This window comes from Diospyros lotus, chromosome 5 (assembly GCF_014633365.1).
Source record: "Diospyros lotus cultivar Yz01 chromosome 5, ASM1463336v1, whole genome shotgun sequence".
In the NCBI taxonomy this organism is placed as follows: Eukaryota; Viridiplantae; Streptophyta; class Magnoliopsida; order Ericales; family Ebenaceae; genus Diospyros; species Diospyros lotus.
This window is the reverse complement of record NC_068342.1, coordinates 16,362,887-16,377,179: the sequence shown is the minus strand read 5'-3', so window position 1 is coordinate 16,377,179 and position 14,293 is coordinate 16,362,887.

Here is a 14,293-nt window from a genome sequence, read left to right as displayed (position 1 = left end):
CATAGGTTTCATCAAAATGTATTCCCTCTTCTTTACTATAGGCTTGTACTATAAGTTTAGCTTTTTTTTTTAATAATTGTACAATTCTCATTCATTTTATTTCTAAATACCCACTTGGTTCCTATGGCTTGTTTATCCTTGGATTTAGAAACCAAAGTCCACACTTTGTTCCTTTCAAACTCGTTTAGCTCTTCTTACATAGCTACAACCCAATTTGGGTCTTCTATAGCCTTTTCTACCTAAAATCTTATTCTTATCAACATAAAATTGTTCTCTTTGTTGTGATGGTTCTTTAGAGATTATTTCCTCTTCTTGGTGAATATTTTCAACATTTTCTTCCACTGGATGATTTATAATTTCCCACTCATTTTCATCATCAAATTTTTCATGTGAGTGGTTTTCATCAAAGTTTACATGGATTGATTCCTCCACAATTAAGGTTCTTTTGTTATACACACTCTAAGCCTTGCTAGTGGTTGAATATCCTAAAAATATAGCCTCATCACTTTTGGATCAAATTTTCCTAAATTATCCTTTCCATTGTTTAATACATAACATTTACACCCAAAGACTCTAAAGTATGATACATAGGGTTTCTCTTCTTTATACAGTTCATATGGTGTGTTCTTAAGAATTGGCTTTATTGATACCCTATTCAATATATAAAAGGTAATGCTTACAGCTTTTGTCCAAAAATATCTTAGCAGTCCATTCTCTCACAACATAGTCCTAGTCATATCTACTAGTGGCATGTTCATTCTTTCCACAACTCAATCTTGTTGAGAAATTCTTGGAGATAAAAAAAAATTATGAGATATGACATGTTCATCACAAAAATATTTGAGGGAAATGTTCTCAAATCCTTTTCCATGATCACTCATAATATTTGAGATAATTAAACCCTTTTTCATTTTGGATTCTCTTACAGAGTTTTACAAATTCATTAAAGGTATCTTCCTTATTCCTTAAGAAAATTATCCAAGTATACCTAGAGTAGTCATTCACAACAATAAAAATATACAATTTTCCACCTAGGTCATGTGTTCTCATAGGTCCACACAAGTCCATATGAAGAAGTTCAAGTGGCCTAGAGGTTGATGGTATGTTTTTTGATATAAATAATGATCCAATGTGTTTACCCTTTATGCAAACATCACAAAAACTATTTTTATTTATGTTGATTTTAGGAATGCCATTTACTAAATCATTTTTCAGTATCTTAGATATTAAGTGCATATTAGCATGTCCTAGCCTTTTATGCCATAAAGTACTTTGATTGTTAGTTACTATTACTAAACATGCTTTATTTGTGGTTTTTCCTAAGTTAATTACATACATATTGTTATTTCTCTTTCAAGTGAAAATTTCATTATTTGAGATTTTATCCACTATATGACATTCATCTTTATCAAAAGTGACATTATAGCATTTATCGCATAACTGACTAATACTAAACAAATTATGCTTAAGACTATTTGTAGCATTCGAAATTTTAGAGGTAAATAATAATTACTAATTTCGACGTTTTAGAGTGATTGGTGACTTATGAAATACTTGTGAGTTAAAGAAATTTAAATGACTTAAATGGGGAAGTGATCAGAAGTTTGTAGAATTTTTAGGATTTAGATTATTAAGTAATTAAGATAAATAAAATAGTATAGCAATTAATATATTTATATATAATATAAAATAATAAAATAATTAAATAAAGGAATGAAAGTAATTTGGAAGGAAACGCATGTAATTATATGTGAAGTAAAATATAATCTTAAGTTAATATATTATATTACATAATATATATAAGTATGGAATGCTTGAGATAGCATTATATATATATATATATACATGAAATATAGTGTGTGTGTGGGACGTGTGGCGTGCTGGCAGCATGCGTTGCCTTTAATTCTTTTCCCAACTTGTGTTTTCCTTATTTTTATGGAAAATGGTCAATCAAAATGGCTTAAATGCAGCTGAAATTGGTTCAAAAGTCAAGAGGTTGTGAGAGAATTAAATGAGATTTGATAGCTTAAATGATAGCCATTGGGGTTGGGGAAAAGCTTAGTGGTGAAGGTGCTCTGAGAGTATAAATAGGGATACAAATTTGCTAAAGAAAAATTGGAAAAGAGGGAGTTCATGAGCAGAGCTTGGAGAAGAGGGAGACCGCGAGCAGCAAAGGGAAAGGAAGGAGAAAAGAATTGGGGAAGCGCATGGTAGCTACGAAATGGAAGAGAAGTGAGAAAATTAAGGAGTTTTCGAGGTTATTCGGTATTTAGAATATTTCGGTAAGTGGGTAAAATTTATATAAGTGTTATATGTTTAAATCATGGATTTTATACGGTTAGATTATACAGTTTACGCGTTAGAATTAACCAATTTAAGTCACGGTTGTATTATTTGATAGGAAACGTTTTACTTTGCATCGGGAGCACAAGAGAGGCTAAAATCAACCGTTTTCAGGCAAGCTCTTAACCCTCTTCGCACGCTATTTATTTTCCGTGAAAGTCTTTTAGGTTTCTTGTACTCTAAACCCTCCCTCACCTTCACCTTGACTCGGTTCTACGTATAAATAATAATAATCCGCATAGTAACCACTTTATGACTTTTATTTTATTAATGAGTTTATTGTTAATGGGATAAGCTAAGTAAGAATGTCATGGCGTCTTTTATTTCGACCGTCACGGAGCTTCGTATCGCTCCGCTTCCCTTGGGAATGATGCCGAACCCGTTGGGGTTAGGTTCTTAGAGAAATTGGTTATGGTTAGAATTAAGAGAATGTGTTAAAGAGTCTATTATATATGTTAAGATGATTTTCTGTGAATAAGGAAGAATGAGAATGGTATCATGATGATATGTGGATATGTACATGAAGGGTTATGAATTATGGTGAAATGTTATGTAAAGTTAAGCTGGGAAGATATAAAGTCAATAGTGTCAGTAAGTGTGTCTAAGGGTATGGGTACAAAGCCACTGACTGTTGACCGTGGGTCGTGGTAGTTGATGGCTGGATGTATGGGCGCCAGTCATCGGTTGTTACGATAAGCGCTAGACGGCCAGAAGAGCTGGTACTCCAGATTCCTGCCTTGGTTTGTGCATTTCATGATGTGTGTGCTATAAGGGGCTGAGTTGCATTCACTTGGGATCATGCTTTGTGTGTGACGGGATGTGTGAACATTTGCATGACCCGTTTGGTCTAAGAGCCAATTTGGGTATCCTAGATGAGTATATGCATTTAGAACATGTCGCATGTGTGAATTCTTATGTGTGGGCGTAGCAGGGCCTGATGCTTGGTTTATGGGGGCCTTGTCATCACGTTTATGCTACAAAAACCCTTGCATTTCTTATGTGTTGCATTGCATGGTTCTAATGTTGCTGTTATTCCGGACGGAAGTATCGTGCCAGGTGTCGGGAGTACCGACTCATGTGAGCTTCGGCTCGGCTTAGATATTAGCTCGGGGTTGGCCCGAGGGAAGACCAAGATCGCAGAAGTATATGATTATGTGATGTTTGACATGATGAACACATGAGAATATGATGGGAATCAGGAAAAGTATGTAACAAGTATCAGGAAAAGACAAATGTTGAATGTCAGGAAAAGCCGACCATGTCAGGAAAAGGCTGGTATAAGAGAATGATGAAATGGTAGCCTATGTTAGGCTGCAGCAAGTTTGTATGCGGAACCTAGGTGCCAATGTGTGACTTATGTGGGCCCCTGGTTCCTTATATGCAGTTAAATTTTATGCTATGCATGTAGAAGTAAGGTATGTATGGATCATGACATGGCATGATTGCATTGGCATGAATCGCATGGGGTGTCATGGGAAGAGTCCTACCCTAAACCCTCAACCTTCCTTTCATGAGCTTGCTGAATCTCGCGACTCATGTTGTTTTACATCATTCCAGGTACGTTCATCGGGATTTGGGTCCAGGCCGTTAAGTCATGGTAGCAAGTGCAAAGCTCTCCCAAAACTAGATCCTGGGTGTCATCGTGTCGTTGATAAGGTTAATGTTTATGTTTTCGGAGTTTGTCGTATGTTATGTAAGCCCAGGTGGGCCAAAGTGATGAATGGTTTGTAAGGATCATGATGAGATGTTATAATAAAGAAAAATTATGATTTCTAAAAGGACTATGTGTGTGTTGTAGGTGCGTCATTGTTCGATATCATTTTAATAATGACCCTCTCACGGATCCTCTTTGTGCACGAGGAGGCTCCGGGAGGCAGGCCGTTATACTATTTATATAGTATACATAAGAAATTAGAGTGTGTGAACACGTACTTATACTGCCAATACCTTCTATTTTACCTTTTTAGTTGTCATTAAATGTGACAATGCCTCCTTACTAGTTCTCCAACCTGTTGAATAAGCTTTTGTTCCCTATCATGTGTCTTGGGCAGTCACTATCAATGAACCACTTATCCTTAGAGCTATTGGCTTTGAGGCACATTGATTGCCTATTAAGAGAAAACAGAAATTGGTACCCAAAACATTTGGGTCCACTTGATTAGTAACCTAGTCACCTACAAAATCATTCTTCTTTACTAACCTAATCTTCTTTGTGGTAATCTTCATTTCATCTTTTGGGATCCAAACTCTTTTTAATTTATATGGAATTCCCATTTTGATTGGACAAAATAAGTCTCTATGACCACGATTGCTACAAAATTTACATTTTGATCCTAGTTTTTGTATAGCTTTAATTTTTGTTATTTTCACAAAAGTTTTGGAACACCATTCAGTATAACCAATATCTATTTTATCATAGAAACTTTTTTGAGACTCTAGAATCATGTCTAAAATTTTGCTACCAACAGTGAATTTAGAAATCACAAGTTTTAAGTCATTTAATTTTGTTTCCAAAGCTTTTGTTGGCTCTTTTAGAGCTGTATTTTCTTTTTCTAGTTCTTTACATTTTTCTCTAGTCCTTTCTAAATCAAATAATAATTTTTCACATAATTTCCTAAGTGTTAATTACAACTTTCATCGTCAGTGGAACTTGAATAATAATCAGTCACTTACCTCTAATTCTTCTTTAGCCATGAGATAGAGATTAATTAACTATTTCTTTGGTATCATCATATGATGAGAAAGTTGAGTCATCATCATCACTTCAAGCAGCTAGAGCCTTCTTTTTGTCCTTCGTCTTTCTTTCCTTTTTTTAAGTCTAAACAGTCTAGCTGAATATGTCCAGGCTTGCCATACTCGAAGCATCTTATTTCTTCCTTGGTGTCTTTCTTCTCTAATTTCTCAGACTTATTCCTACAAAAATGTGTTAAAGATTTCTTTTTAAATCTCTTCAAAAATTTCTTAGCAAGTAAAGCTACATCTACTAATCCACTTGATTTTGATTCTATATGTAATGACCTGAATCTTTGAGAAAATAATATAGTAAATAATGTATGTATTTAAGGTGATCCATGACCTTGAGGAATTAATAGAAAAATGTTAAATTTATTATCTTTGTGAATGAGGGGAATAATTGAGAGTTAGTGAAATTTATTGGGTTTAAATGTAAGTTGAAAAATGGACATTTATTTAGTATAAAATTAAATGTGCTGCTAAGCCGGGTGGTTGAGTGTGCAAGTATTTTGTATTTTTTTAAATAGGAGTGAAATGTTTAAATGACCAAAATAGGTTTAATGAGGATATTAGGAATGAGAAAAGATAAAGGACAAATGTGGATGTGAGCCTTTATTCTAATTTAGTATTGGATTTTAAATCTCATTCCAATTTAATTTTAGATTTCAAATCTTATTCCAATTTAGTTTTGGATGGAATTTTAAGTCCATGGCTATATATATTCTTCTTTCTTTTATTTTCTCCTGCACTTCCTTCTTCAATTCTTTTCTTCTTCTTCTTTTTCTTCTTATTAAATCGGAGCTACAAGTTGAGGTAGATTTTCCTAGCACTTAGGCAAGCTCTTCTATTTGGTTGCTCTTCAAAAAGGCAAGTTCTTTTTTTTTTTTTTTCTTGCAAGTTATTTCATGTCCCCTCTATCTTGCAAGCTTTTAAATACTTTATTTCCCTTACTTCAGCGATGTCTTGATTTCTTGAGTTTGGGTTAAATGAAACCTTGGTTGTGGAAGGGTTGACTTGCAAATGGCTTATGTGGTTATTCTGGTAACTATTTCATGGTTCTCATTTATATCTATTGAATCTCAAATAAGGTTTTGTATCATCTTATCTTCCTTTGGGGAATGATGTTTCATTTGGTATGATTGAGGACATGCAAGGGGTTGATGTTTCCTTGCATGGGTTTTGCTCTCTTGGAAATGTTGTTACGAGTAATCGTGTGTGAGTTATACATGAGAAGTCTTTGCCCAATATACATGGTTATGATTATGCATGGAGCATGTGCATGAAAAGGGTTTTAAAAAGTCTAAAGGTTTCATAATGCGCGCGGCGGACGAGGTCCTTAGGATATATTCACAGAGAGAGCTTCAGCTTAGAGAATGACTTTAGTCCCATGGTTATGGTTTAAAAGATTGTAGATGAAAATAAATGCATGTTTCATCTTGTTATCATTTAGAGTGATGTGAAGAGGTTTGGCAAGAGTGCTTTAAATGTTATTCGTGATTCTTATTGTTTCTCGATACCCATGATTCTCATGCTCACTTTCTTTTAGTTATACTTCCAGGGCCTTGTGGCTCATATTTGTTTGCATCATTCCAGGTAAGGGTAAAGCCAAAGAGGTGGGTGAATCAAGTGAAGTTTGAGCAGTGGGGTAGAAATGTGTACAAAGCTATCTCAATCGAAAGGTCCTTGAGGGTGTTTTGTGATGTAATATACTAGGTTTTATTTTGTAGGGCCTAGGTTGTACCCCTGTCGGGTTATGGTAGGTAAGTTGACCCTAATGTATATATGACTATGAGTGTTGATGTGTGAATATGGATTTTGTTGTTATTAGCAAGGAATATGCTTGATGCTTCTATTTAAGTCTTGCGTATGTGACATCCTTACTAACACTCCTTCTTGGATTCCTCGGTTGTGGGGTCTCCAATGATGGGGAAGTTATAAATATTAGAGCTTGTCTAAAAGAGAAATTGAGGGAATTTTAGGGGCATTACACTATATCTTCACTTTTTTTTTATACTTTTAAAGCTATTCCTTTAGATTTATTATTTGGTATTTCCTGTTGTCCGAGCATGCTTAACTCATGGGTCATTAAGGATCCTGGAAGTTCATCTAGAGATAGTTTTTTTAGATCTTGGGCCTTTTGTATTACACTCGCCTTAGGATGTCATTCAAAGGTAAACATTGTAAAATTTTTTCTACTATGTCTTCATTAGAAATTTGTTTATCTAACTTCTTCAAATAGATACTATCATATTTAGTATAGTGTACATATCATTAATGGTTTCACCTAGTTGCATAAAAATTAATTCATAATCGTGCTTTAACATATGAATTTTGGACTTCTTTACCTTGGAAGTCCCTTCACATGTTACCTTTAATTTATCCCATATCTCTTTGGAAATCTCACAAGTCAATATGTGGTTGTACTCCTCAGGGTTGAGAGCACATTCGAGCATGTTCTTGGCAGCAACTTTCAACGTGATCATCTTCAATTCATAATCAGTCTAGTCTTCCTCTAGCTTTGGAATGATTGTGTTTCCAATTGCCACAGTTGGCATGTTGAATTTGGTTACGATGATTCTCCATGTCTCCATATCTCTTAATTGGATGGAGGTCTTCATTTTGTTCTTCCGGTATGTGTAGTTGTTCCAACCAAAGAATAGGGCCTTGTTGCATGATTGGCTATCCTGGAAGCTTGTGCCATTAAGATCTTTTCTCACATCTTGTTAAACTTGGAAATTGAGACCTATTCTAATGCCACTTGATAGAAACGATTAGAAAAGGGGCGAATTAAGTTCACCCAAAAATTTAAACTTAAAACTTACTGAAAATGAAGAAATAAAAGAATTGAAAGATTACAACACACAATATTTTAGAGTGGTTTAGCTCTACTTTCTACATCCACTACCTTGGCTCCTCACCAAGGATTTCACAACCAACTTACTATAGTAGCTTTTAAGGGAGCAGTTATAACCTTTTTACATAGCTTTTCGAGGATCATTCGAAACCTTTACACTACATTTTTCCGGGATCAAACAAAACCACAATAGCTTACAAGAAGCAAAGTATTGTAACAAAAAGAGAAGCTAACAATAAATCTCACAATAGTAATGGGGCTTCTCTCAAGTATAGAGATCAAAGAATAGAAAGCTAAGGTTCAATCTCTCTATTTTTACAGAATACAAAGAATGTATATGATAACAACTCTTTTTTGTAATACCCCGTATCTTAGATATGCTAAGATACTAATTCAGGCTATTTACAACGCACAGGCGTTATTGGAAATCCTTTATTGGCTGAAGTAAGGATTGAACTTGAGTAGCTAAACAGTTAGGATTTCCACTAGTTCAATATAACTCAAACCTGTCATATACCAAAATATCCAAAAACATTTTACGAAATCATAACAGTCTTACAAATACATGAATTTTAGTGGTACGATTACAAGAACGCACACATACACCGTACATCTTTAAATATCATAGCCGCTATTTACAATCCAACACTTAAAACTCAAGTTACACAACATTCTCACAAAACTTAAACTATACTTCTATCACTTCCTTTCCTTTGCTGGACCCTGCACCTGAAGTACCTGGCACGTTTGATATACTTAAGACGTTGAATATCCCAAGGGTATGAAATACCTAAGTTAGATAATGACATCTAAGTGAGATGGTTTAAAAAAGAATATACATGTGTGTGTATGCAAGTATGTCAAATATCATGAAATCCTTCCCCTTTATAGAAGCCCTAGTCAGGGTGTTGCAATGACTCCCACGTTAACATGTCCACACACCTCGACCCACCGCACAACCACATGGTCCCCGACCACACATGTTTGCCCACAAGCTTGCCATAACCACAAATGTTATGATGCATGAAAAATAGAAAGGATATGCTCGGAACAAAGAAAACATGAGATGTAAGCCACAAACCACACACAAATGAAACCAAGAATGCTAAAGATGAAGCAAGTGTTAGTGTTATGCCCCACAAACCAATTATATTTTATGTAAAGGATCATACTTTTCGTTGTGATTCTTTTTATTCAATCAATTTTTATTATAAAGGCATTATGTTTTTTATTTTTCATTAATGATTATCATCATTATTTATTGCAATCTATATTTGAAAAAGTCCATAGATCAAATGGGCTCATAGAATATAGTCGTGCATAGAGATGATGATCATAAAACATATTCTTTAAAATCCTTGATCTTAAATGTTCCTAGTCATAAAGTTATTAGAGTTATTAGGAATAGACACTAATAACTCAGATAGACTAACACATATGATGCATGCTCAGTCGGGAGAATGTCTTATTTCATGGATATTAGTGTGGGGACACTCTGCATATATGTGGGTGCTTAATAGAAGAATAAATACACTGAACTAATCCGTTATAGAATTCCTAATAGTTATTGTTCAATGTTGAATTAGAATTCTTGTGTTGCAAATGTACAGACTGGCCTTAGACTTGAGATATTATGGTAGTCTTGTATTTGATTGGTTATACCTTGGTGTTGTTTAAATTATAAAGGAATCGTTAATAAACTGTCACTGGGTATGGCCTTGTCACATATGAAGGCTTATGAATGTCAATAAATGATTCATCACTTATCATTGAGATAAGAGGAAGCCCTATGTATTCTTATAATTTCATGACTATGGAAATCTTTGGCCAATGTGAGGTGAAAATCAAAAGGTGTTTTGATTTCATCTATCAAGTCATAAATTTGGAATTGATACATAGTTATTGAATAGTTAGGGTTCAACATAAAACCATACCCTAAATTCAATCAGGACATTGACTGATGAAAGGATTTTACTTCATGGTAATTGTAATTGATAAGGTCCGCGTTTATTTCATCATTGGCTAGGTATTCACAACATGTTGCTAGACGTTAACTATGATATATAGGGATTTTAGAATTAATTTAATTAATTCTAAAACTATTAATTAAAGAGTTTAATTAAGAGGCCCATGAGATGTGTTTAAATTAAACCAATAAGTTGGACCCTAAAGTAACCCAATAGAGTTGGATTCTACATCTAGTCTAATGGTGGAGCTAAGGGATTACACATTTGGATCGAGCCTAATTCACAATTACAAGAGAGAACTGACCCAATATGATTAAGGCTTGGCCCTAAAACGTTTAGGGTTTTTTTGTTATGGCATGATTAGGGTTTTTGCTCTATAAATATGCTACTTCATAAGATGAAAAAAAAAAAGGAAAAATTTCATGTTCTCTCAAGAAGGACATCCAAAGGTTGCTAGCACAACTTGGGACGTCGTGAAAACACAAACTTTCGTAAATCAAACACTCAATATTTTTACATAAGGACGTGCTCATTGAAGTAAAGAAGAAAACTGGAAAGTTGCAGGGAAAAGCAAGGCCTCACGCGCCGCCAGAAGGGAGGCCGTGTGCCTGTACGCGTAGCCCCTTGTTGGTGCGTGAGGTGCATGCACCACCCTTAAACTTCGGACAACTTCCATTTTTTGGCCTTTTCTCCTTCGTTTTATCTCCGATTTGGCTTCCATTTTTTCTTATAGCTCTCTTTCTCTATTCTCTATGAGAATATAAACTTAGATTGAGCTTACCTCGTAGTTTCAATAGGGTTGGAACACATTTCAATAAAGACCCAAAAATTCTGGTAAAACGATTTTCACCTTTGATTTTGGAAAAGTCTCATTCTTTTTCTTTTTTCTTTCTAGAATACTTCTCTCAGAAATTCTCTCTCAAAGTATCCTTGCTTCCCTTCTTTTTGAATGCTTTAAAACCTCCCCCAAAGCCTTTATTTATAGAACTCCCCGGCAAATCATCTTGTGCCACGTGTCGCCTCAAGATTTGAGCCTATCATTGCTTTTGCCATTTGTTAAGCCACTTGGGCCTTTGGGATGTGTGCACAGCCAATAGTTTTTTGTCATGTTGGGGGTTATTTATGAGGTTTCATCATGACTTCAAATAGCTAATAGTTTTATGACACCTAAGCACCCTCATCAAGACTTTTTATGTGCAATCAATCAAAATCTTCCAAATATGCACCCTCATCATGACTTCCCACGCGCAACCAATCAAAATCCACCAAATATTAGACCATGAACTTGAAATTCCGTCCAAAACCAAATTGGAATGAGATTTGAAATCCAAAACTATGTTGGAATGAGATTTGAAATTCAAAATTATATTGAAATGAAATTTGGAATCCAAATCTAAATTTGAATGAGATTTAAAATCCATATCATTTGGGTCTTTAGGCTATCCTTGAATTTCCCAAACATCCTTAGGAAAGATATATATTGCAAATCGACCCCCAATACTTCTGGTTAATTGCACTTACTCCTCAAGTTTCTCGAAAACTGCACTTCCACCCCAGTATATTTCACAACCTTTGAAATAATTTCAGGTGCATATATTTATAAAATTCTTGGGTATTACACTTTTGATATTTAAGAATGGCTCGAGAATGTTTAGGTTTTCCTCATGTAAGTGTCTAACTTGAAGCTCGTCCATCTCTTACCTTTTTATAGCTTGTCGTCGTCTAATGGATAATGGATAAAACCTATGACTGCAGAGATGTTCTCGTTCCAATGATTAGTTAATGCATAATAAATTCAAATTTCATTCTATTTTCATTAAAGAACATTTAGACAATATTTAATGCACCAAACATAGTATGAAAAGTGAAAATTATGAGCATTAAATGTATTGTCAACGACTAGTAATGAATATATTTTCAAATTTTAGCAAGCAAATACTTGAGTGAAAAATAAGGAACTCGATTGGATCCATCATATACTCGAGTGGATTTTAGTGATAGTTGATTAAGCTCAACTTAACTCGATTTCATATTTCACTTAGTCGACTACTATTTAGAATACAGAGACCTACTTTCTGTCCATGCAAATCTACTTGACTAAGTCTTATAAAAACCTGATTACATAATGACACTACTCGAATATTGTCCAGTTCATAATCAATTAGCATTTATGCATCAAGGTATATTCGATTGAATATCCTTAGTACTCAATTGAGTCATGTCATTATTCAAGTATTGAGTACGTGATAGTCGATTGAATCAATGAGATACAGAGACTTGTTCTCTGTTTAGTATAAAGTATTCGACTATGGTGCAAGATTACTCGACTAAGAAAACAAAGTACTTAATTGGGCATAAACCTTAGTCGATTACTGTCGAAATACATAGACTTGACAGATTCGATTAAGAGTTTTCCATGCTTGACTTAAATGAATAATATATTCAATTGTTAGTTTCTCTTAGTCGATTAAGGATACAAGCATAGATGCTTGATATTTTAGCTTACTTTCTCTACTCGATTACTTGGATGATTTACTCGATTGCTATTAAGGATAATTAAAAACAATTTTGATCACTTGATTAAAGAATTCACATAGAGATATTTGAGTATAATATGCATATACTCAATTGAACCTTGCAATATTTATTGAGATACTTGATTACACTAAGGCCAACTCTCATCTACTCAATTACTAACATATGAATACTCGAGTGATGGTTTGAAAGTTAGTTAAAATTAACTTTTGAATTACCTTCACTTGATTACTAGAAAGTTTTACTCTAGTAGGTTAACTAGATACTCGGTTTATCATAGGGGCTTTACTAGAAAATTGATTTAACACTAATTAAAGTTTTTCTTTAATATTTTATCATCAACATCATTGTCAAAGCATTATCTCAACAACTACTAATAAATATATGGAAAAGAAATTTACCTGATAACGGGAAATGTAGGGCTTGGATCACAGGAACTAGTGAACTGCAAAAAAGAAAAAAAACAAGATTGTCTTAGTGCTGGCTGAGAAAACTACTTTGATACTTGAGACAAACGTGGAGCAAAAGAGACCCAAAAACTAATGGTAGCTTAAGATTAATGTTTAGAATTAATGCTTATCTAGGAAGAGAGATCATCTTTTATTTATAATAATGTAATAATAATCTTTTACTTAAGATAAGATCTCCTTGTTAAATAATTCTTAGAATTAATTATTGTAAATGAACCTAGATGAATTATGATTACTCTCGCAAAACCTCCTTCCTAAGATTTATGAGAAGGGGTTTATCAAGAATTGATTGGATCATTAAATTCTTAGTGAGAATCTTGATTGACTTAGGAATTTCAATTCTGAGCAGGATTAATTTGCTCATGAGTCTATGAAAGACCATCCGTTTGGGGTGAATAGGGCCCTGTGGAACAAAACTACAAGCAGAGGTAGCTTTAACTAGTGGCCTAGCCAATGGACTAAGACTAAGCATGGCTTGCCTACAGGGCTAGCTAATAGATCAAGGTTAAAAAATGTCTGGTTAGTGGTTTGGCTTTCCTTCCCATAACATGCAACCCCTGTGGAGTCATGGAAAGAGACTAAGGAAAGAGTAGGATTGCTAATGATTCGGTTTAATTTTGATTTTTATTAAAATCATAATTAAATCAAACATAAATTACTAAAACTAAAATCAAATCATTATTCATTGGTTTTAAAAATTAAAAATTATAACCAAACTATTTGGTTTCGATTCGATTTGAATTTTAACCGTGATTTTTTTTTAGTTTGATCCATAATTTATCGTCATGTTTTATTTTTTTAATATTTAATTAGTTATTTTTATTAATAATTATTTGATTGATGCAAATAAAATAATTTAAGATTAAGTTTTATTTTTATTTGTTAATTACTTTATAAATATTAAATATTTTATATATTTGTAATGTATTAGTTAAAATACTTGTAAAAAAGACATTAGTCAATATATATATTATATGTATATATAATATATTAAATAAATAAATATATATTTTATATATGTATATTTGGTTTGGGTTTTAGTTTGTATTTAGTGAAAATTATAACCAAACCATTACCCAGTTAAATAGTTTTTAACCGTGTTGATCGGTTTCATTTCAGTTTGATTCCCCCATGATTTTGATTGCAATTGCTATTTCTAGAAAATAGACGCCAATGATTATGTTGATAAATAATTAAATATATATAAATATATAAAATTAGTTGGACAAGACAGGAAACAAAAACTAATAATCAACACATGTTTTTATGTGTATTCAAGATTTTGAAAACGAAATTTTTTGATAAGAAGAGTTTTTATGTCTTTGTTTACAAAATATTAAAAATGTAATTAGACCATCATGTCATTTTTTTAAGTAAGAATTATTTTCATC